General features: G+C 42.4%; 1 protein-coding gene across 10 annotated transcripts in view; it reads right to left on the bottom strand.

Annotated features, from left to right (window-relative positions):
* foxp1b (forkhead box P1b) overlaps positions 1-26,185 on the bottom strand; it is a 200,736-nt gene that overhangs the window by 134,422 nt on the left and 40,129 nt on the right. For 8 of the 10 annotated variants that reach the window (XM_071203045.1, XM_034082450.2, XM_034082453.2 and 5 more), the window contains one exon: positions 19,222-19,265. The exons of 1 other annotated variant lie outside the window; for it this stretch is intronic. The gene's annotated coding sequence lies outside the window, so the exon portion shown is untranslated. Of the gene's footprint in view, positions 1-809; positions 843-19,221; positions 19,266-26,185 lie in introns of those variants that run through there. One more of the 10 variants, XM_071203047.1, reaches the window with a different exon arrangement.

The following is a 26,185-nucleotide window of genomic DNA, read 5'->3' as shown; positions in this document are numbered from 1 at the left end:
CCGGTACCCAGGTTTCCCGCCTCGTACACATCTAATGCAGATTTTGCAGCTGCAAACTCTTTTTGCTTTTATATTAACAACTATATTTACCGTCAATACTGATTAGATATAGCCTTAGAAGGTGGCAAATGTTCTCTTTAAGCACAGAGATACTTCAAATGGTTTTTTTGTGAATCTCCGCTTCCCGAAACCCAATACAACTGCTTATTTTTTACGGTAACAGTCAAAAACCAAAACCTGACCCAAGCTGTTCATTATACAAGACAACATAGAAACAATTAAAAATATTTTAAGGGGTCGGAAAAAGCAAACAATATGCTTTTTTTAAACAAAATAATCCTCAAAAAGATGTATAGATTAACCATTTATCTATTTGTATATATATACACACGGCTTTCACTGTCAATATGATTTTAATTGAATGGTACAAATGTTGAGATGTTTCTATTTACTGTTCATGTTGTTTACTTCTACTCTTTTTGCACAAAGCCTTGTTTAGATGCTGCTGTGACGAAAACATTTTTTCAAATTGGAATCAATAAAGTTGATCTCATGTTATGATATAATATCAACTGAACTGGATACCTCCCTGACTTTCAGACACTGGACATCTCGTAGTAACTCAGGACCTACAGTAACTCTCATGGTTATCATATACACCAACTCTGTCAATCACTTACAGAACACACCTACACACACAGGACATGCACACGCATACATCCACCAGCGTCCCATAAAAGGTTAGAGAGGAGGAGTAAACAAAAACGGAGAGAAAGCGGAGAAAGGTAATGAAATCTTTACAGACTTACCCACAAACAGATAAACACACTTTCACCATGTTCATGAAACTGTATATTGATGCAGGTTCCCTCCAAGCGCTGAGTGTGTGCAAATCCACTTCTGAAGGAGAGGAGCCAGTGAAAGTAACAGGTATGGAGTAGTTGAAGTAGTGTGAGGTAGTTGGAGTGTGTTTGTGTGTGGGGAGAGAGAGAGAGAGAGAGAGAGAGAGAGAGAGAGAGAGAGAGAGAGAGAGAGAGAGAGAGAGAGAGAGAGAGAGAGAGAGAGAGAGAGGACCCAGTGTTGAGAGGGATTGGAGGTATGTGGACAAAACACAACAAAAGCCGGTGCCTTGCTTCCAGATTAAATATGCAGGAAGTGGCCCCTTTGCATAAACACAAACACTCAGCAAATGAAGAAGTGGCGCGGAGCAGATGCCTGCTGAGAGCCCTACCTGCCGGCCTCTTTTAATTAGACAAGAGCAGGCAGGACAAATGAACATCAACACGGAAACACGAGGCAGAACAAGGTGAAGAAAAAAGAGAACGGCTTCCTCCATCTTCAGAAAAAGAAGATGGAGGAGATGTGAAGAACAGACATTTCGTTTTGCCGGTTTGTCTTGTTTTCACATACTGTACAAGAACACGTCCCTAATTAGCCAAACGTGCTCATTGCTCAGATTGGTGATGAATCTAATTGTCTGATATTATTAAAATACACTATAATGTGACCGGCGCATGAAGACTTCAACGCAAAACTGCTTAATTACAACGTAACATGCTAATTAAATCTTAAAAAATATCAAATTTAATTACTTTAAGTAGATCAGTTTTTGGTTTTTCATTAAAGTATGTCCTGGGTTTATTTAAATAAATGCACCTGGTGATCCTTTAATTCATCTTTACATATGCCTCTAATCTGCACACTTTGTAGTAGAATAATAAGAGCTGAATTTTAATCAGTTTAAAAAAACATCCAAAACATATGTCTTCCTTTCTGAAGTGTCTCAATTATGTCCAGACGTTCATCCATCTCCTTTACTCTCTTCATCTATCTGTCTGTCTTTTTTTCTTTTCTAATTTAGTAGAAGAAAAGCAGAAGTGTGTCGCGTCGGGGAAACTCCTGGGAGAAAACTGCCAGGCTGTTAGCTAGGAAAAAAAAGAGAGAAAAATGGGAGAGGAGCCTCCTTACACAGAACCGGGAGACTGGTGTCAGACGCTGAGTGACACATACTGATGTGGCCGGTCAGAAATGCCATTTCCATATGAAACCCTCTCAGATGCATCGGGGTGGAGTGAGAGGGGGTGAGGGGTGAGGCGACACTAGGTGGAGGCAGGCAGTGAAGGGAGGAATTGAGGGGTGAAAGGGAGTCAAGAGAGGGAGAGCAGAAATGAGACCTCTGGAAAATAAACAGGGTGTACGGTTTCAAAGGCAAGGGGGACACAGGCATTCCATTGTTCAAGCCAATTATCAGTGGAAAATAATAACAACAGATGGATCCAGAGCGGCCAACTTGTGCCGGAGCACCCTGGCGCTGGGGAACAGATGATGAAATGTGAGAGTGCTGGTGGAGGGGGTGAGGAGGGGGTGTGTGTGCTTCCCCACAGTCTCACACACACCAGATGTGAACTTCCACAAGGACGGTTTAATATGTTCTCTCTCCGGCCACCACTTGGGCTTCGGCTTACCGGACAATGGCTTCGTCAAAAACTCCATGCGTTTTAAAGTGGCGTCGTTACTGTGTCAGCACCCAATGGTTTGTTCACTTTGGTTTTGAAGATTCCAGATTCACATTTTGGCTTTTGTCATCTTAACTTATGCATCGGAGGTTGGGACAGGTCCTATGATAGTTACTCAGTGGCACATGAAGCCAAACATGTATTCAGTGTAGATTCAAAAAAGTGCCCCTTCTCCAATCTGCCACTTGGCTCAGTCACACAACTCTGGATTTGGCTATCAGCGCAATTTATAATATATAGGGCTCTAAAAGTGTTCGAACTGGGGGGTTAAGCTCAACAAATTATACGCTGACTTACAAACATCCCTTTATCAATATAAGTCAATGTGAAAAAGTATTTTTGGGCCCAATGACATCACAGTCTGACACAGCAGTTGTGTTACCAACGTTTGGCCAAAAAAAGAAAAATAGCTTAAATGGACGTCGCACATCCTAGGGGACTGGATTTATGGATGTCACTACAACCAGAAGGGACACGATGGGATGAAGCTAAATAATACTTTGTGATGCAGCAATAATGTAACAATTGACTTCAGTGAAGTTCTCAGACGAAAATGTGGATGTTGGGTACCACACTACCCTTATAAAGGATTCATAAAGGGTTTATAATTAAGTTATTAATTAGGTTGTAACACTTTATTAATCATTAAGAACCATTTCTAAACCAGTTCTAACATAGTTTTCAAACATCAACACAGGCTCACTATTTGGCAAGATGACTAAGCCTTATATTGGCTACTTAGCGAGAATCCCCTCAGTGAGAAGTAAGCTAAGTAGCCAAGGCTTAGCAGTACAGATAAATGTGGGCTCACTATTTGGCAAGATGACTAAGCCTTATATTGGCTACCTAGCTTACTTCGACTTCTTCATCAGCCAGCATCCTTGGTATCTGTTGTTCACTGAGTTGATTCTCGCCCATCCATCTTGATGTTTCTTGTCATCTCTTATGACCATTCGAGTTACTACCATTTATAGCTGCCAAAAGGAGCCGTACTGTAAAGTGTAAAACACATTCCCATGTATTAATGAGTTATACCATTTATAATAAGGGCTCACTATTTGGCAAGCAACCGGTCACAGTTGCCCTGTTTATCTCATAAAAGCTTATTAATTGTTTGTAGCCTTTATTTAACCAGGTGAAGCCCCTTGAGATCAAAAGATCTCTTTTCAAGGGTGACCAGCAGGACATTAGTTACACATGTAACATAAAAACAACAGTATGGGTATGTGGGTATTGTCCACAGTATCTGACCATTGCATGTATGATATATGTGTAATGTGTGTATATGTAAAGCGCTTTGAGTCATTGAAAAAGCGCTATAATAAATGTAAGGAATTATTATTATTATAGAACAACAATAAGGATGACATACAACAGAATGTACCGGGTACAGTGATTACCGTAATGAATGATTTATAAAGTGTTCACAACCTAATTAACAAATGAATTACAAACTATTCGTAAAGCCTTCATAAGGGTCTTATTGTAAAGTGGTACCGGATGTTGTTACACTGACGTCACACATTGCTTTGTGGACTACGTTTTTGAAGCCTCTAGTTTGGTGTTTTGGCCGAATCCAAGAAGGTTTTTTGGAACTTGGACTCTTGGAAAACACTGTTAACGGCCTGTCAATCACAATCTAACATCAACATCTATTTTACTCTAAATGGAGCCAAATTTGACAAAACTACTTCATGCTGTATTCAGTTATAGTTGAAACTATCGATTGAGGCCATAAACCCAAAAGTCAAACGTCGTAATAAGTCACGTGAGAAGTATTTTCATTTTCTCAGACTTCTATAGATTCAGACACATTTTTCAACCACTCCTCATAAACCCTTAAAAAAAACACATAAAGTTGTCAGAGTAATAAATGGCACCCTGCATTCCTGGTATGTCCGGCAAAGCAGGGGTCATCTGAAGTCCAACACATGCTTGTTGCCGTGAGTGTAGACTAACACAACAAAGTGAAGCGGGAAGACTGAAGAAGATGGACGTCAGTTCTGGTTTTCTGTTCTTTTATTCTAATCAGCCCATATCCCAGATGACCTGTTGTGATGTGCTCGCTTGATGTTTCCCAGCCGGCCCCAATGCTCACAGACAGCCAGGCAGATGCAACAGACCTCATTGACTCTGGCTTCATTCACAGATCCCTCATATCAGCTGCAGACTGACAGCCAGGCAGCAGGGAGGGAGGGGGGGGGAGGGGTTGCAACCTTAAAACAAAACCAATTCTCTGTGTGACTTGTCAAGGGTGGGAGATGTCTCAAGATAGCAGTACAAAAGCTCTGCCCTTCCTTTTTTCACAAGAAAAGAGACGTTTTCGTTTCATTAACTCCAGACCAAAGCGTAATTATCTCCCTATAGACCTTAATCACCGACTGAAGGATAATAGAACAAAAAGCAGTTTCTTCTTCGGTCATTAAAGTTCTTCTTTTTTATGTTGTTGTTCTTTTCTCCCCTCCTCTGCACTTTAGATGAGTCCATCAAGTGACGCAAAAGGCATCACGGGGGCACAAGAGAAGTCTCCTTTTCTAATTGTGTCCATTGAATGCCATAATGTAAACTCCTTTGCTCTATTTCCAACTGCCCGTTTGACCCGACTGATAGCCGCTGATATGAAAAGGGCAACTCAACCATACAGATGACTGAAGTGGCAAACGACTACGATTGAAGATGCTTGAAATAAAAACACCACTTTGGGAATGTATACAATCTAAATGACTAACCGTCGCTCGAAGGTGCTTGTGATAACGTACCCTAAACAATGACTCCCAGGAGAATGGCCAATAAGGATTTCTACTGGAGAGAATGGAAACTTTAGCTAGATTTAATTAGCTTATGAGAAAATAATTGCCATTAGCAAATCAAATGGGGTTGAGGCGTTTTGCTGGGGGGGGGGGGAGGGGGGCGAAAAATAAGTCATATTTTTGGTCGATGAGGAGACAAAGGGCTTTCAAACAGGAACTGGCGAGCCATCAGCCGTTTTAGTGCACTGAGACTGAGGTCGAGTTAATTAGACTATTGTCATTTTAATCAGGGCAGCTCTGCGACCGTCACTTCCTGAAAGAGCCAGTGGACTTTAAACGGCTCAGGGATTTGTGTGTGTGTGTGTGTGTGTGTGTGTGTGTGTGTGTGTGTGTGTGTGTGTGTGTGTGTGTGTGTGTGTGTGTGTGTGTGTGTGTGTGTGTGTGTGTGTGTGTGTGTGTGTGTGTGTGTGTGTGTGTGTGTGTGTGTGTGTGTGTGTGTGTGTGTGTGTGTGTGTGTGTGTGTGTGTGTGTGTGTGTGTGTGTGTGTGTGTGTGTGTGTGTGTTGGGCCCGAGGTGTCACCCGGCGATGGGTTATGGAGTATGGTCTGGTTCTCTCACATGCTTAGAACATTAATGAGCTGGAGACACACCAAGGAAACAAAGAAGCCCCAAGGATCACCAGGGGAAACTACTCGCCTCCACTCACGTCTCTGTTCATTTGGAAAATAATTTAAATATCAAATATTTGAAATAATTTGCTTCTCCCTGGCTATCAGATTGTGAATAGAGAGCCTTTCATGTCTTCGTTATTATGTTCTTCACTGGGATTAGCATTTAAAACATAATCAATGTAGCCATATTTTCTAGGTGCTCGCCATTGTGTTTCAATAATGGTTTATTTTGTGTCTGATTTCCATATTTTATGAATACAATCGGGATAACGACCGACCAAAAGGGCGGCGAATGATATATCAAATCTTTTTGCTGAATATCGTTAATTTTTAAGTTTTAATCAAAACTGACAAAAGGGCTGAGGCTCGCTCGATTTACTTTGCGCCACCTTTTGTGAAGACATTTAAGGTAAAGCAGACGGCAGTTTATTTGAGTTAAGGGGGGGGGGGGGGGGGGGGTGCTACAGTGGAGCTCGGCCAATCATAGAGCACCCAGACTAATATTACAGGCAACACATTTTCCCGTGGCCAAAGATCAGGTCATGTGTGGACAAGGGGACAAAGGTACCTGCAGACAAGTGCTGGTAACCTTCGACCTCTGACACAGCGTCCGCCGTAGGGAGAGAAGGGCCGATGACATTATCCGAGTTAGAGTACAAAGTCATATTCACCCACCTCGAGGGAAGCTTCATTTCAAAAAGGGGTCGGAGCAGTCCGAAGACTTTTGACTCCACGCCACTTCACACCAATGCGCCTGTTTTTGATTATATTAATAGTTCCGTATGTTCATCGTTTTTAACATTGGCCATTCATATTTAATGGGAAGTTAATATTAATCTGATCAGAAATTATCTTCCTTCAATAATTCAATATACGCATTAATTATTCAATAAAAAGAATGTTCAGCATATTTGAGGGAGGGGAAAAGGAAACTGGAGACGTGTGAGAAAATGAAGCCAAAGAAGTAATAGTACAAGTTAGCTAAATTAAATAACAGCTATAACATGCAGCCAGTGGTAACTAAACACATGTATTCAAAAGCCATACTTAAGTAGTATTTTGACATGCTTGTAATTTATTTTCCCTGTTTGTATGCTACTTCTATAACCTTTCAAGAGCATATAGCGTACCCTATACTGCACTACATTCATGTAAAACTCATAATTACTAGTTATGTTGTATTTAACCCTTAAATAGACCAGCACATATAACGTTAGGCTATAAACGAACTACATCCTGTTTGCATGGGTTCCACCGCTAAGATAAAGGCGGTCTCGTGTTTGGCGTGATGACGTTTTATTTACTTAAGTTGTGAGCAACTGTCTTTTTCCACAAACGTAAAAGCTCCAGGCATTATATCAGGCACCTAACCACAGAACGTTGACTTTTGTTATATTCCCATGCCAGTAAAGCTCCTTGGAGTTCGACATGTGGTCAAAAGCTTACTATTGTCCAAGACTAATTTCTGTACCACTCTAAACTTGTGTACTTCTACTTAAGTAACCTTTTGAATTGAGGAGTTAAGGAGCCTAGCATGTCTACGTTGACTGAATTAAAAGTAGACATGCTAGGCTTACAAGTACCTGCTTGTTTCACTTGAAACTGGTTTGACTTAAATGCACTAACCAGGTTGCTGTATCTACGTGTGTACATTCAGAGATAAGACAGACATGCAGACTGAGAAGCCTCTGCACTTTGAAAAATGCCCGGGACTGCCAAGGTTCCTCCAAGAGAGATTTTCAGGGATTAGACGGTGAAATAAATGCCTAATCTTTATTTGACAGGGAAGCCAATCTCTGGCTCGCTGGTCAACCCCCTTGCAGTCGGCCCCTCTCTTTCACTGCTGCACATCTCAGGGTTATTTAAAACCACATTTAGGATGCATGCTGCGCCTTGTATGAGGTCTCAATTCACTTTTCTACAAAAAGTCATTGTCTGCAGACTTATTCCACAAATGATGTCCTATATTGGGTAGGGTTGCCAGAAACTGACCATGATCAAAATCGATTATTCGGCAGCCCTGGCGAATAATAATCGATTATTCGACCGACCCCCCCCCCCTAGCATATATATATATATATATATATATTTTGGTTGAAACTAAGCCAGAAAAAAAAAAAAAAACGACGTAAAAAAAAAAAATATATAAATAAAATCGATTTTTAAAAATAATATTCGATTATGGAGACTGTAGCGAATATTCGAATAATCGAATAATCGCTGGCATCCCTAATATTGGGTTCACAGCCTTACCGGCATGCGAGTACATCTTGATGGCTATTTCCTTTTCAAAATGTTCCTTTTTTTGTGGTCCAAGCTTTTGCCTGAGTGAAAATCTAACCAATTTCCATCTGCAATTTAATGACAGATGGAAAGAGATATTTCATGGAGATGTATAGTCGAGACTGATAAACTATTAATCACACCGCTGGACAATGACACCGGCTAAATTTAAACACAAAGTGAAAAGGCGTCAAGTATCGGCCTCCCTTATCCCGTAAATTATTCATTACTGGGGGCTGTTATTGCACAGCATGTAGAATTAAAAATGGCAGATTCCATGACTTCATTACAGTGTGTGTGTCGATGGTGGCGATCCTTTTCTTTAACTCTGACACTGTCACCATCCCTCTGTGTCCGTCTTCTCAGTCAGGACTCCATACTAATGATGTGTCTCCATTCGAACACTTCTCTTACTAAACTTTCATGTCGTACACCGTTAACACTTCACCGGAAATGATGATCGCCGCGTCCAGCTAGCAACGATTGTTCATGGTACCAAATCTTTTGCGACTGCTCAACTAACCCTGTACAATAACCCTGCTCAAAGAGTGACACAAACAAAACCCACATGTATCACTTGTATTTGTTTAATGCTGAGCTTAGCAAGCGATGTGTAACCTGTAGCCAAAATGGCGATCATCGAGTGTAAGAAGTGTCCGATATTCCACACTCAGCCTTAGTGCATTTTACTACACTTCGCATCAGGACGCACTTAAGCACTAAAATCAGTTAATGGGTCCAAATGTAAATTGTATAATCCCTGGATAACCCCATATCCCTTTTATTCTGATTCGCCAAAGCTAAGAATCCAATTTAATTATATTCCATATACGTTTTCAAATGTTGTTGTTTAGGATAAGAGCTGTACCTACGTATCCTGGAGCACCTTGTTTCTATTGACTAGTTTGCTCCTTTAGTTTCCCTGTTGCTCAATCTGATTCCACCACTACGTGTGATGTGTCGATTGTCTCCAGTGTCCAATATTCAATCTGTGTTGTCCAGTTTATCCCTCATTTGAATATGTAGGTTAAGAAAGCCATGTGACTTTGCTCTACTGTATCAACTAAAGTCCATTACATAGCCACGCTGTGAGCTGCTTTACCTTGACTTTGATTGTCGTGTAAAATAGTTGACTGCACGAATAAAACACCACATGTGAAAACAGTTCTCCTAAATCAACAAAAGGTGCAATAACGTTGTCAACCTTCTGAGCTGCTTAACCGTCCGTTTGAATTAGTTTCCAATAGCTGGTTGCAACGAGGAAAACAAAACATGTGAAGAAACTCATTAAAATCTGAACCTCTTTCCTAAAATTAAAGAAAATTGCGGATGGACGTTATTGTTTTGTCAATGTCAAAAACAAAGGCTGTTCCATTCCTAAATGAGTGCGTTGGGTGATCTTTACCTAAACAAAGTGTCAGTTGCGTGTGCACACTAGGCAGATGCTCCATCGGCCGGTCTATTAACAGATGTATTCTCTTCCGTTTGTCCCCTGCAGCTACTATTAATAAAACATATATGAAATAATGTGTAATGTCAATATCTCCCACTCCTGTTCTTTCTGCTGCTCTTTTTTCCTTCATACCTAGTTGTTGTGCTCCCTATCTCTGTTTCTTATCCTATATCTAATAGAGCTGCTCGGGTCTTGATAGATCGAGTGGGGAAGTTCATGAGATCTTTCTAGAGGGTCATCAAGAATAACTTTTATCCAATGACCTTCCCCCTCTCTGTCTGTGTCTTCTCTTGTTCCGATTAACCAGCCACATCTTTCTTCTTGGTTTGTATCTATATCTACGCCGGGATCCGGAGTCGAGGCTGATCCTCTTGCTGTAGTCCCGTGTCCTGGATCCTCTATCCTGAGTTCTGGATTAAGTGGTGGACTTCGGGTCGTGGCTGAACCTGTCTCTGCGGTCCTGCCTTGGGTCTCGTCATGCTGCTTCCCTGATGGCTTCCACAGGATTGTAGCTGACATCCTCGTGGATTCATCTTCTCATTACAGACACATGCATTTCCTAACATTCGGTCTATATGCTGTAAAATGTATTATCTCTTCGATTCACACACGGCATCTATTGCACGTCTGTCCGTCCTGGGAGAGGGATCCCTCCTCTGTTGCTCTCCCTGAGGTTTCTCCCATGTTCCCTTAAACTGTGGGTTTTCTCTGGAAGTTTCCCCTTGTACGATGTGAGGGTCTAAGGACAGAGGGTCTAAGGACAGAGGGTCTAAGGACAGAGGGTGTCGTTTTTCTCATACTGATATTCTGACCAATCTGTGCTGTTGTATTAGCTGTCTCTACTGTAGGCTATTTTTATTTTATGTACAGCACTTTGGCTCGACCAAAAATCGTTTATAAATGTGCTATATAAATAAAACTTGATTTGATTTGATAACAGGACAGGTAGTCGGTTATATTAATGGATAAGAAGATCAGTTTAATCTAATATCAATCAATAACAACTTTATTAATCCCGCAAGGGGCGATTGGTTGTATGGAGTACCATGGTTTGTGTTTTAAAGAGTGGACGTAAAAAGTGAATACCGATATCAGATGTTATTTTCCCATGAGCGGCAGACAAAGGCTTTGTTTGTGCGCTCCACATCCCCCCCTCTCCCTCGTATCAGCCCAGCAGCAAACAGCAAACGAGTTGTACGCAAATACTAAAACCCAGAATGCATTATATTGTTTGGTTAACATTTGAATATTTAAATGGTGCGTTTGAGATCGAGATATCCCCATTGCGATTTCCATATGCTGCACACACGGACAGTTACGTTGCCCACGTGGCAAATTGAAGACTGTTCGCATATTTGAATCTTTTTTTTTTTTTTTTAGACACAATATTGGTTTGACACGCCATCATGTTTTCTGATTACGTCCTGCCTTCATGCATACTTAGTTACCTATGTTACAAACGACTACTGCACGTAACCTGTGTCAGAGCCACGGAGCTGAGTGTGTGAATCACCCACGTACATGTCACTTAACCAAATTGGAAACGCTGATAAGCCGTATTTACATAGCAGTGTTGCTGGGCGTGATTACTATCGGTGAAAACTTCCCCCCACGCTTTAATGGGAAGTTGGGATATAACTTGGTGTGGGTCACAGCTGCCCTCTGGAAAATAGCTCAATTACTGCCGTGGATATAAACACTCGTGTGGCTGAGTCGGAGTGGTAAACAGATGTGGGGTGACGGTGTGTGTGTGCTGTGTGATCAGTCAAGCAGCTGTTGCTACACCTTCATCCATTCACTTGTTCTGGTGATGGATTCCAGTTTCTCCCCCCGCGGATCAGCATGCGGACGCTCTGTTTGCTTACGGGGCCGTGGCAATAGGCAGATTAAGCTGCTGGGAATATCATTAACACGTTCCCTGCGTAACGCTAACGCCTGCTGCACTTTCACTGCTGCTGCTGCCGGCAAACACAACAAGCCGGTTGCATCAAGTGGACATTAGGAAAGGACTTGCGTCGACACAGGCCTCTGAAAATGACTTTAATCAAACGTTCAGCAACACTTTCTTTTAATCGCATGCGTATTATGGCCTATAAATACACTAATTGTGTGTTGTAATCTGTTTATAGTGCCATGTGTGTATGTAGCTACTCACACATTTACATAATGCCTTTTTACACATTCAATTATAATTATAGATTATACATGTTTTAAAGCACTTAATAAGGACTTATGAGGCCAAGAACTAAAATACTTCATAACTTTATACATTTTTAGATGTATTTAATGACTTTTTTTCACTTTCACTTAAAGCAAATAAGGTTACTTTACAGGACTCCTTAAGTCCTTTTTTACAAACGCCACCCAAAATAAAATGTACAACCATTGGAATGCACATTTCTTTGCCATCCTGAGCTGCTTTGCATTAACAGACGATGCATAGTTGGTTATATGTTGCCAATTATTTTTTACAAGGTCTGAGTAAAGGGATTCATCAAATTTAACTTCTTATGCTTTAGAAGTTTTAAGTTTTAATATTTTAACATCAACTAAGACCTTTCTTTAACGCATGAATTGTAAGCCTTTGAAATGTAATACAGTAAGCCTGACTTATAACAAGCTTGTAATTTTAACGACCTGTACCTCAGGAAAGTCAAAGCTTCTCTTAAAGCACCAAATAACAACGAAGAATAACTTATAACTACATTATAATGCATTAGAAAAAAACGCTAATGTTGACAAATATGGGAAATATAACACTATAGTCCTTTAAAAAAACTAAGTAACAATAATAAAGTATTATGATATGTGACCTTATCAGCCATTATTAACGGCACTGTCTGTTATGATTCATGTGTAATGTGATAATGAACAGCAACTTGCTTTATTATACAAAGCTAAAGGAATGACAATGTTACTACAGATTATTCAATTATTATTTATATTTCGTTTAGTTATTGCATTCATTTGTATAGTACTGTATCATGTCTGTATCATCTTTTGTTTCATTTGTATTTTCTTTGGTTTTACACGCTCGAAAAAAAAAAAAAAAAAAATAATAATAATAAAAAAAAAAAATAAAAAAAATAATAATAAACTAAACTAACTAAATGTATTCGTCCTTAAGTCATGTGTTTAAAATGCATTGTAGACTCCGGCTTCATGGAGAGTGTTCTGAAACTTATTTTCAGAGCTGAAAACTGACAACTCAAAGAGCATTCAGAATGATGTCAAGTGCTGTGATTTTGTGTCTGCGCGTTGCTCTCACAGCGTGGATTGAAGAGGACATCCCCTCTGGCTGTTGTCTCGTTGGGAGCCTACCTGTCACCCGACTGATATGACGCTCTTTGAATGCTGCGTGTGCCGTGATCAGAGCAGCAGCCAGCGCCCCGATGACAAAGTGACTAGGAGTGTCAAAGCGGCGCACAGACAGGAAGCTGGGAGCCGCTCAGACGCTCCTCGCCTCGCCCGCCAGCAGCTAAACCACGTCTGATGGTGTTCACGGCGCCCACTCCGGACGGCTGTTTTGATTTCAGCCCGCGTGACACATCTGTTGCCCGTCGCGTCGTGCCAGAGGAGCCGAGCGCGACCGCGGGGAATGTGCTGCTCGTCCTTCTGTCCGTGTTTACAAACAGGGCAGCGTGGTACGCATCGTGTGGGAGGTCAGGGGGGCACGAGACACAGCGAGCACCTGTGCAGACTGTAAGCGCTCTGTGTTAAAGAGGCATCGTCTGCCAATAGAGCGTGTCAAATCAGATTTGCCTTGTAGCTTACAAGCCCCTCGTGGACTCTGGCACTGTCCGAGCTTAAAGGGGCTTTTGGGGGGTTCCCCTTTCCTGTAGTGGGTTGCATTAGTTTTAGTGCATTCATATGGTCAGCGAAGGGTACAATCCCAAAGCTCACGCCAGAGGGAGGGCGTTTCTCAGTGTCGAGTACGCTTGCTTGGTAGCACATGTCTTCCTGAGCTTCAGAAGCGAGGCAAGAATCCTTCCTGGCATTCGGAAAACGAAGAGTGGAACAGGCGACGAAGTGTACAGGTGTGCGTCACATGAGAGGCCCCGCCTTACATTTTCCGCCAGAAAATTGGTCCGTGCGCAAAGCATTGTGGGTATTTTAAGACCGCGGAGTCTACACATGTGCAGCCTCGACATTTCTCCAAACGAAGTACGCCGGGCTCGGTAGAATTCCAAGTATGCTTGACATTGGAACAGTACTTCGGCAGCACTCGATGACGTAGTATGCTTGAAATAGTGGCTCTGGAGCATCCTTCCTCGACATTGAGAAACACCCCCACTGTCTCTCTTCCCCTCCCCCTCTGCCTAAAATGCCTTCCCATATTGCGCCACTAGGGCATTTTGCTGCAACGATGTAAGGTTATGAGTTGTTCTTAAAAAGTACAATAGGAGCCAGAGCCTTCAGCCTTCAAGTTCCTCTTCTTTGGAACCAGCTTTCGGTTTGTGTTTCGGGAGGCAGACACCTTCTCCACATGAACAGCCGTCTGAAGACCTTTATGTTTGATGAAGCTAATAATTAGGGCTGGCTCAGGCTTACCTCGAACCAACCCCTAGTTATGCTTCTAAAGGCTCGGACTATTGGGAGTCTTTCCTCACCTTTCTTCTTCTCTTTCTCTTTCTGTATGCACTCATGTCCAATAACTCATGTCACTCAGCCAATCAGCATCCGGGGATCAAACCTGGAGTTTTTGAGTCTGGCCGTTTGCCAGTATTTAAGGTTGCCCCGGTCCTGCTTCAACACTCACGTTTTTTTTTTTGTATTCCTGGATCCTTCATTTTATACATTTGGATCGTCTATGTAGTAATTTTATTATCCTTTTAAACTATTCACACAATATTGATTGCACGCCTGTCCTTCCTGGAAGAGGTCCCTCCTCTCAATCAGTTTTTTATTTTCTCCATTAATTGTGGGGTTTCTTCGGGAGTTATTCCTCGTGCACTGCTCCTAGGACGGGTTAAATGCAGAGGTCAAATGTCACTGTGGGTGCTGCGTGTATGTGTGACAAATAAAGAGGGCTCCATCCTCCAATTCTATTCTATAAGGACACATGGACTGGACTTACATACCTGCTGCTATTAGATCTCTTGCATCATTGGGCATGTTTAAAAATGCATTATCATCTCACTTTCAGCTGGTCTGGATTTGTTATTAATGAAACTGATATTGATGAAACTGATTTTCTCGACTGTCTCAAATTGTAATGATTGTGTGCATTGCTTGAATTTTACTGAACAGACTGTAGGCCTATGTGGTTTGTCTGGTGTGTCATGTTTTGCATTTTGTCTTTTTGTTTATGTATGTCTGTAAGTTGTTGCTATTGTCGGGATAACAACAATTATTTTCTATAGCAGTGCACCTTACTCTAGGACCTAACATGCACACACCGTTGGCCGTGCCATCGGGAGCAACTCCACATGTTGACTGCGTGGGCTGGGATCGAACCCTTCTTGTTGAAAGACGACCGCACTCCCTCGCAGCCACAGTCGCCCCCAGACAGAGGGTATACTACACACTGTGAAGCCCCCAGAGACAAATGTGTAATGTGTGATATTGGGATATATCTAGAGAATTAGTTTGATGGATTCCTGCTGCAAATGCATGCTGTGCAGAATGTGAGTGCTCCGTATTAAAACATGCATTATATGCTAATGAACCCAGTGTGCAATCTTAAGTGAAAGTCAGACGTAATTGAAGTGTTGATTGTGTATAATAAGTGAAAAGAAAAAGGTTTTGGATCTCGGTCACTTTATTATCCCCCATCATCGTACGCCGCCGACTGAAAATCAATTATTTCCCTCCTATGTCTAATTGAGAAAGTTTGCCCCGGCTGTAAATCAAATCTCCATCTAAGGTGCTTTCTTCACAATGTGCTCTTTATGGGCTTTTAAAGCCCCTTCGCGAGAGCATCTCACAAAACTACCAGAATAAAGGGTATTCTGTGCTAGACTCCCGCTGTCAGCTTAAATACACGAGCAATGACCATGGCTAATTGGATCCATCCCATCCATCCATCTATGAAGTACACATGCCATATCAGCAGAAAATCAAACGACATTGTTTCACTCAAGGCAAGCCCGGCACTAAAGAGCCAGAAAGGTATTTATTAATGGGATGTTACAGTAGCTTAGAAAGAGGTGGGGGGGGTGCATTCACGAGTGCTTCATTTCTATGTCCTTGTCTGTCCAATCAATATTCAAAAGTGCCTCGTAATTACACGTTTAGGATTCATTTACATGCAAAGCGCCAGTGTGGCGATAAATTGAAGTGAAAAAGTTCTGTCTATTTTTTTTTTTTTTTATTCCACTGTAAAATGTTTATTAGCTTGTCATTTCTAAATATGTTTCTGTATACTTATCTCAATCTAATACAACTCAAAATAACAACAAAATGGCACAATTGCATTGAGGCAGACCAGGGTTTGATTCCAACCTGGGGACCATTTCGTATGTCATCCCCTCTGCCCCCCCCCCCCCTTCTGTCTCTATAATAAAAATACAGGTGGCCAAAAAATAATCTTAAATAAAAAACGAGACAACTGAGGTTTGATCAATTTGCACGAGTGCCAAACCCCGGCCTGTTATGTAAATGCGATCCCTCTTAAGGGGGCGGGGGATGTTTCCTTTTTGGCGGCTCATTTACATTGTCAAATGACAGACACTCGTACTTTCCATTCACGACCAAACTGTGTTGCAGAAGCCTGCTAGCGTTAGCGTGTGTAGCTCCAATGTAACAATGCTGCTGCAATGGATGGTACATTCGGAAAGATGGCGCACCGTGACAGCGGCTCTGACCGGCCTCGTCAGACCCCAAGAACACGGCAAGACTTTAGGGAGGGGGGTGTGCGCGGCGCTGCTATGGGGCTCTAATATATTCAAAGAGGGATCATTTACTTAAGGCTCGCATCCAAGGATCCGCCTGGCCTTCATTAGCCTCAATCTGACACGGATGTGAACAACATGTTGGCTTGCCACATGAGCACTGCCCCGCCTCCCGCCCAAAACACTCCACTCACCCTCCTATCCACCACCTCCACCTCCACCTCCTCTCTTCTCTGAGACCTGCGCGGCAAATTCCTCTGGAAATATCACAGGTTGTTAGCATTCCAGGGAGAATTTTACGCGGGTGTACACGCAGGCCTTAATTAGAGACACTATTTGATCATTCGGCAGCTGGGCTTTATTAAAACCACGGGTTCACATCGCCCTACAGTCACCCCCCGGCTCAGAGAGGAGTCTGTGGAGCAGGAATATGCATATTCATCGCTCCATGCATACAGGAAATATACGCCCCAGCAGAGCAGTGTTTACTCTCGCTGTACAACAACATTTCAGTTTGAACATCAAGGACTTTGGGTTGTTTTTGGAAGAAATCGCCGGTCCTTTCTCTCTTTAAATGCATGTATTTGTAAGCGGTGGTGTAAAGTAATTAAATACATTTGTATATGTACTGTACTTGCGGTAAACTTGACTAATTGGCTACTTTATTCTTCTAGTCCACTCGATCTCAGAGGCAGATGTTACACTTCTCACCTCTAAATGTATTAATATCAGTTACTTATATATATATATTCTTATTTATCCATATTTAAATCTAAATAAATGAGGCTTTATTGGTACCAAAGGGGAATACACAAGTTGTTATAGCAGCATGGTAAATTATATATAAAATACTTACAGTATGAATTCATCAAAATCAGCTTCACACTCACCAGCTGCAACATGTGCACATTACTGCATCAATAATTACAATCTATTGAAATGATATATGTTTTTCTAATATGGGCTATTCTGCATCATTAGTACTCTTTGTACTTGAGACCCGGCATTGATTCAATACTTTAAGTTATGAATGTATCGACTCTTAAGACTCTTATCTGGAAAGACTTGTGTTTTGAGAAGTGTGCATATTCAAAGATGTCTCCTCCATCGACAATAACTTGCACCAACTAACTCACGCAGGAACCCTGAAGTCACATGTAAGACCTTCTTTAAGACCCTTTCCGTACACTTTAAGGCCTCATCGCCACTTTGAGTTCTAACCGGTTACCTTGGCGACACACTTCACCTCACATTCACTATATACAGTATTGAGTGTCCTTCCTCCTTATCTTCCAACCATTTGGACGCTAACTTGCATTTCCCCATAACGATGTTGCTTAGCAACCGGCGTAAACGGACGTTCGCGCTATCAAGCAGTGAGCGTGCGATGTCCTGTTCAGATGACGTCAGACCCAACGGGATGCCATCAATAAACTCCACAGAATCTCACGACACACCTACGCCATGACTACATTCAGGCAGACGGGAGAACACAACCTCTCTGGACCATTCATATACTTACTGAAAACAAGCTACAAAATGTAACACCTTGGGAAATGCCCTTTAATACTTTTTAATAGCCTTAATTTTCGCTGCATTGATTTATCAACTTGTAATACTTTTTCAGACCCCGCGGTGTCACCTTTCTCAGAAGATGATGAGAACACTGAATCATTTAAAGATAGCAGATTTTGTGTTTGAATCACTTTTTACATCACAACTCAAACAAACTGGTCTACGTATTTAAATGGAAATATTGATTTATTGTATTCCCTTTATTTTTATTTCACTTTGCTGCTTAATTCTTGAAATTAGACAAATATTCTTTATTTATCATTTTTGAAATATCTACATAGTAGTATCCACGAATAGAGTCTTTGTGAAAACACAGTACACCATGTTGTGATGCATAGTCATGTAGCTGTGAGAACACTTTCACTATGCTTTGTACTTAAGTGCAGGACTTACAACTGTGACTAGTATTTCTACACTTTGCTATACTGTGTTAATAAGAAAAAGTAAGTACAATATCTGTTAGTTTGGCTTTTAAGAGGGTCTTAAGCTTTTTGAGGCTCTGCAAAAAGAAATTTAAAAATGTTTTTTCAAAGGACAACATATTTCTGAAGAGCAAAGATCCACAGCCTCCATCGAAGCACACCATGGCAGCCCTTCAGTGAGCTCCACGAGAGCCTCCACCTGAATGTCAGCTACGTGGACCTGAAGAGAGGTGACTGCATCGGACCAAGGTCGACTATAAAACAAACACCGGGTTTAAGGTGAAGCCGTCGCTGCGTGGAGGTTGTCCGTGCTTCGTGTTTACACTACACGGCCGACTTGGAAATTGTTTTGCCGTGTGCAGTCCGCCCGGGGTCATTGTTTGTGTTTGACGTGTTTATACACCACACCAGGAGTAATGACTTCTCCGATAGCCAGGGGGATGCAGACATGATTCTGCACAATAGTTTTCAGGTTCGCAACTCAACACTCCAACCGCTTGACCTCTTCACTGTCCTCAGCATCATTCAAAGTGATGTAAATATGAAACTGCATCAGGAAACCAGGAACAGTTGCTATGCAAAACCTTATCGTTTAGCGGCACAACAGTTTCCATACAATTCCCTTCTCTGCCAAGGCATTTAAAAACCGGTTCCAGTTAGAAAGCACTGACGCTAATACACGTGTTGGTTGTGTACGGGCAAGCACAGAAGTACTTACTTTGATCTGTGGCTCCACAGGACGTCACCACTGGAGTCTCCTCGCTGCACCGGCGAGGAAGAGGAGGAGGAGAGAAGAAGAAGAGAGTAGGTAGGAAGGAGGGGGAAAACAAACAGTGGAAATTATTTGAAGGTGACAAAACAGACATTCTGCCACAATCAGTGGAGTCACAACAGATTCCGTTTGGTTTGGATAACAATATAACTTGGTGGGATTATTGAGACTGGTATTAACACTGGGATCATTGTTCCCATTGTTCCCATTGTTTAAAAGGATCATGTTGGGACTTTGAGTGACATCACTATAAAACACTTCTATTGGCAACACATTGAAATACACTAAGGGGCGGGACATCTCAAAGCTGAGCCGGCCCGCTAAGCAATCAGAGCAGACTGGGCTCTGGTTTCAGACAGAGGGTGAAAAGAGGTGCTGCAGCACAGGCAGGATGAGACAAATGAAGAGCTTTTGAACATTAAAGCGTGGAGACATGTCCCAGTAGAGACACAACAGATACACCTGTGAAACCTGAACATGAGCCAAATTTGGCCCCTTCCATTCAGAATATAAATGTACACACACACACACACACACACACACACACACACACACACACACACACACACACACACACACACACACACACACACACACACACACACACACACACACACACACACACACACACACACACACACACACACACACACACACACACACACACACACACACACACACACACACACACACACACACACACACACACACACACACACACACACACACACACACACACACACACACACACACACACACACAATAGTGAAGGGACTCGAAACAGGTCACTTTGAAATGAATGTTCATTAAAGCAGACTCAAATAGCTTGGATACATATTTAGCATCTTAAACGGGAACTCCCTTGATTAAACAAATAATGACACAAAAACTGTAACTGGGTCCAAATTAATTTGCACTAATTGCATTTAAACAAAGCTCCTCCCTGACCTCAGATCAGGCGTGCTTTAATTACTGGCTTCTGAGTTGATGGGAAAATAAAAAACAGCAAACTGGTTGTATCCAATATAAATGAAGCTCCATGCTTAAAGGGCCTTTTGTTTTGAAGGCAGCCTCTCAATGCCCGACTGCCCTACGCCCCTTCACCTTCACGCCTTGGTTTGCAAACGCAGAGGGAAGAAACAGCTACATGTGTTTCCTGAGAGGGAGGAGAGGTGGAAAAAGCCCATCCTGCCCCCAGAATCACCGCCGCCACGCCAGAGCCGCCGCTACCGGCCTTTCTGCAGAGGCAGCAAAAGTGATCCGAGAGGGGGGGTGTCTGCCAACTCAAACAGGGCCTCGCTCTCCTCCCTGTGGGCCGCCGGCCGCCCGTGTGGGCCCGCGCTGCTTCCTGAGGGCTCGCTGCAGCCGGAGCGCTTTGAATAAAGGTAACAGCAATGTCACAGCTACTGTAAACTTGCTCGGCTGCTCCCGTCAGCAGGACGTTCCCAATCAAAGCAGAAACAACCCCACCTAAAACACGCAGGGCTTTTCTTTTTTTTGTTCTTTTTTTTTTTCCACCGGCCCCAAGTCCAAACTTCCCACGAATTACAAAGAGAGTACACAGGCGAGAGGGCAACAGGCGAGAGGGCAACAGGCGAGAGGGCAACCGCCGCTCCCTGATCCTGCCAAACAAAATGCCAGGAGACCGGGAGTGACATTGAGCTTTGGGCTTCAAAAATACGAGCAATTTGAAAATGATTAGAGTCTTATTTTATTGTCGAGCGCCTGACACAGGAGAGGAAACCGGCACAATCAAGCCGGCTGACTTCCTTTTTTTTTTTCTGCTGAATTTAGAAACACTAATTAGTTTTGCTCTCGTAAAGCCAACCTGAAAACGACCAATTAGAAAGTGAAAATGAGACGCGCGGAGGAAACAAGAGCTTGTCATTCCCACTGTTTGAGTCCCATATGCACAACTTTACTGTGATGACTTTCACACACACACGATCATTGGCATGCCGCCTACGAAACCTGATGTCACGTACACACTCGGACCAGTTAATGGCACTTTAAATCAAAAAGCGTTTTGCTTAGTTAGAAGGGAGCCATTACAGATCTGTATGGCCACATCAAACCCAGGCTGAGCAGCTTGGGCATGCAGATGTCTGAAGTGCCAGGCTGTGGAGAGGATACACCCCCCTCCTCCTCAAACACACACTCAAACACACACACTCACACACACTGACCACAGCACCAGCTGCTTTCAGCTATAGACCTACCAGGGCCAAACTGTTACCCCCGCACAGGTGCCTTCTTTCTACGAATTTCCTCTTTCAAGGGTACTGGAGTTAATCCTCTGCATGTAAAACTAGTTTATACCTAACGGGGGATGGTACTTTCATGTACTTATATGTAACGCTCATACAGGCACCTGCTGAGTAAGGCATTAGAAATTAACTTGTGGACATTATCTTCAGGAATTTCCTCGCTATTCCCCGAGCACACAGTGGTAAGCGCTCCATCACTGTCCGATCCAAGACGGATGGGCTGTCAGAGCCTTCCCCTGTCCGGGATGCAGCTCCCGGGGCCGGGAAGTGGCTAAAAGAGGCCGGCGCTTTCCAGGCCCCGCGTCTTTCACTGGGAGTAATTCTCAGATGCCAGGTCGCTGCCAACGTCCTTGCAGCCAATGGCGGAGAGGCCAGTAAGTTCACATTAACTGCAGAGTGTAACCGCGCTGAACATCTGCTCATGAATGAGAGCGCTGCCCACTAACTCGGCGAGTTGAGGCCGCTGATGAAAAATGCAACGTGCTCCTGGCTGGCACGCTTGTTTTGCACAATTCTCCTGAGCCTCACCCCCCCCCAGAATTATATTAAGAGAATTTCAGAACGGCCGGGTGTATCTGAGAGAACAGCTGGCACTGAAAAGGGATCTGCTGCTCGGCGAGAGCTCGGGGACTTCACACGGGATCTGCCTTCGACACCGTTTGTCCTTGAAGAGGGGGAAGAAATATCAGTGTTAAGCACCCAGGTAGTAATAAGAAAGCAGAGGCTAAATTTAGCTGATTACCCCGCCCTGCGTGTGCTACAGAGGACGCAGCGTTAGGAAGGAAGACGGGAATCGATACGGAACACAAGAGGGGCAATGGGACAATAAGTAGCTCCCTCTGGAGACCCGTTCCCTATACCTCTCCTATGTTTGGCTTGTTTAGCTCATTACATTGTTAACTAGCAGGGATCTGCCCCCCCACCCCACAATATGGGATCAGACTAATCAGAAGCAGTCTGTTCCGGGGGGGGCGAGTACTTCAAAGACTTTGGAAAGTACGAAGGCAGGCCACCAATCCTCTGCTACAATGGCTGCAATTATGTGCCTCGTGAGTTTGTCATATTACAAAATGCAGAAGCTATTTAAAATCCTCAGTGTACACAGTCTTCTCTTTCAGAAAGGAGCAAGAAGTACATACTTTAAAGTCAATATTACTTACATAAAAGTACACAAGTATGGGCATCAAAATATACTTAAATACAAAAAGTAGAAGTACTTGCTATCCCTAATGGCTTATTTTGAGAATCACATATTTTACATTTCTTGATTTTTTATTATTGATGTGTTAATGTGTTCATTCCTTCCTTTACCAATCAGAGCAGACTGGGCTCTGGTTTCAGACAGAGGGTGAAAAGAGGTGCTGCAGCACAGGCAGGATGAGACAAATTCAAGTAGACATGTCACACTGTGGCACAACATATAAATATGAACCTGGAAAGGAGCACAATGGGGCACTTTTAATGGTAGTGGAGTAAAAATGTAGTGGACAAGAAGTACAAAGTATCATGAAATCAAAATATTCATGTGAAGTTGTAACAAGTGTAACTTGTATCCATGTATTTTTCCTTTTAATGTTTATTTTATTAGCTTTTCTTTTTTAATGCTTAAAGGTGGGGTAGGTAAGTTTGAGAAACCGGCTCGAGATCGCTAGAATTTGAAAATACACAACCGGAGAACATCTGCCACTTCCTCTCAGAGCCCCTCCTCCAACACACACGAACGAGCACATGACCAATGAGGGCACGAGATAAGTTTGTGCCCTGATTGAAGACTGACAGGCAGGTAGGCCATCCAATCGGATTGAATGTACTTTTTACAGTATTACGGCTTCTCCAGATGACATTTTGTTATGGATTTGTTGTCAAAGCACTTCAGATATTCATTGCTATCGGGATGTTAAGAGCATTCCATGGAATATAACAAAAAGTGTATCTCGAGCTGGTTTCTCAAACTTACCTACCCCACCTTTAATGTCTTTCATTTTTTGTAAAGCACTTTGAATTGCCTTGCGTTGAAAAGTGCTATATAAATAAACTTGCCTTGCCTTGCCTTGAAGTATCACAGTATATGAAGAAAGTGTACTTTGGTACAGTACTTGAGTTAATGTACTCACACCACTGCTGTGAAGATGATGAAACGGTTTGAAAATGTTAAGGAAGTGACGACTCCTCGCAAACACTAAGAATAAAAGGTTACCACACTCTGTATTCTCACTTCTGTGTTTCGGTGAAATACAGTTAGATGTCTAAACGTCAGCACAGAGCACACCTCTCTCATTGATGCTCTGAAGGATGTGGACATCGTGGCAACAGCCCAAAAACTACGGAAAGGAGATGTGTGAATATTATATTGCCATTGAAAGCCAAGAGGAGCTCATTTAGCCGGTGACAAATGACGGCACTTTGTCTTCCTGACGACATCCCCCCTTCATCAAACGTCCAACTTCACATGGAAATATGAAGTCACACATTATCACACTGACAAACAATTACAACCGTGTCATTAGCAGCGACCCCGGGCCTGAAAGCATTAGCATAACACAACGTAGCGCACCACGCTAACCATCAGAAGGAACACAGGATGTAGATGAAAAGACACGGATAAATCAATCTTGACACGAACAACCTGATGCTTGCCGTTCGGAAGGGTCTGGATGTGTAGTATGAGAAGAGGAAGGGACAACAGTGCTTTGAGCCAACTAAATCAATCACTGAATAATCTCGGGCAATCAAAAGTTCATCGAACAAAGATTCATGCTTTTGCCTTTATATTAAAAGTCAACACTTTAGAGGAGTTTCTCTCCAAGTGACTTAATCAGATACAGAGCATTAGTATCTTTTTTAATACATCTCCCGGTGTCAGGCGGCAAATGAAAACGCGAGCCTCTGTAAATATGACTGCTTACTTCCAACACAAACATTGTTGACACCTAATGTAATTTCAGCGGGACATCCAGCTGAAAGCACACCGGGGGTAATATAATGCTCTTAATGAGAATTCCCTTCCAGCTTGAGACCTTGGCGAGATAGCCGTAATGCGTGGCTTCTCTTTTTAATAAAATAATTGTTACAGTTATTAAAGATGAATCTCATCACAGTCGAGGTGACAAAATAATTCATTACCAAAACCGAGGCTTTAAATAGCTGCAAATTATGAAGCCCTCCCCCCCCCATTGCCCACCCCTTGAAAATACACTTCCAGATAAATGGGTTCGTTATTTGGTATAAATATTAGATATATGCTGCCCTTGGAAGGCAAGAAATATTGCAACTGTCCGTTGAGAAGTTTGCAGACACACAACGCACCATTCAAGAACATCTAACAAGAAATAAAACACTAATGAAATAAATGCCTTTATTTCATTTACATTTGAACTCTTAGAGTTGTGGCTAAATCATCGTCGCATTTTGCTATGTTCAAACAAACCTTGAGGAAAAAGCTGGATTTGTGACCTATGTTGTCATGGTTATGTATTATTATTGACATGTTTCTGTATTAAAGGGACAATTCATATTTGTTGTAGTGGGGCTGTGCGAGGCGCTAGATATTTCCCTTTAAAGAGGCCCTCTGCTTTTTGGGGTTTTCCCTTTCCGGTAGTGTGCTATATCGGTTTTAGTGCATGTCAATGGTCTGCAAAAGCAAAATCCCAAAGCCCCCCCCCCCCTCTGTCTGAAATGCCTCCATTGGACTCCATTGTTTACTTCCCTGACATGACATCACTAAGCAACACTCGCGCTTCTATTGGATAGCGCTCCAACACATTATACGTGACAGGCTAAGGGGCGGGACATCTCTAAGCGGTTGACCAATCACAACAACCAATCTGTTTATATGCCTTGACCTGTATCTGTCTGCTTTGTGAATATGTATTTTAGTTTAGTTTGTATGTATATGCTTGTATTTTAGTTTAGTTTTTATATATGCTTTTATCATAATATAAGTATCTCTGTTGAATGTTGTTTTACTGATTGTATTTACCTGTTATTTGAAGTGAATTTTTGTTTTTAGGATGACTTTTAACATCTGTCCAGGGACTACAGACGAAAAATAGCCTGTTGGCTAACTCTGGCGCATTTACAGAAATGTCAATTAATGTGCACTGTCCCTGTCAAATAAATATATTTAAAAAACCAATCTAACAGCTAACCAATCAGAGCAGACTGGGCTCTGGTTTCAGACAGAGGGTGAAAAGACAGGCAGTATGAGAAAAATAAAGAGCTTGTTGAACATGAAAGCATGGAGACACGTCCCAGGAGAGGCACAACATACATATATCAACCTGAAAATGATAGGGCCCCTTTAATTGTTAATGCTATAAACTGGCAAACAATTATGTAAAGTTGCTCATGTTATCAGAACCCAAGCAGTGTCTTAAAAAAAAACTAATTATTAATTAATTGCTTGGTTTATCTCAATTAACATGTGTTAAGCCACGTGGTTACGACACTGCTCTGCCTCCATGATGCTGCACACATTGCAGATTTATTTTGGAGCCTGCAGCGTTCCTCCTCACCTCCACGTGTGAAACTGAGAAAAAGCTTGCAACACATGTTGGTAACAAACTTCCACCCAATCCCCCCCCCCACCTCATTCTCGTTCACAGCTCTCTTATCGCTTTATTTATGTATTCAAATGAGATAAT

This window comes from Pseudochaenichthys georgianus, chromosome 5 (assembly GCF_902827115.2).
Source record: "Pseudochaenichthys georgianus chromosome 5, fPseGeo1.2, whole genome shotgun sequence".
NCBI lineage: Eukaryota > Metazoa > Chordata > Actinopteri > Perciformes > Channichthyidae > Pseudochaenichthys > Pseudochaenichthys georgianus.
The sequence above is the reverse complement of the archived record's forward strand: the minus strand, read 5'-3'. Positions and strand labels throughout refer to the sequence as shown.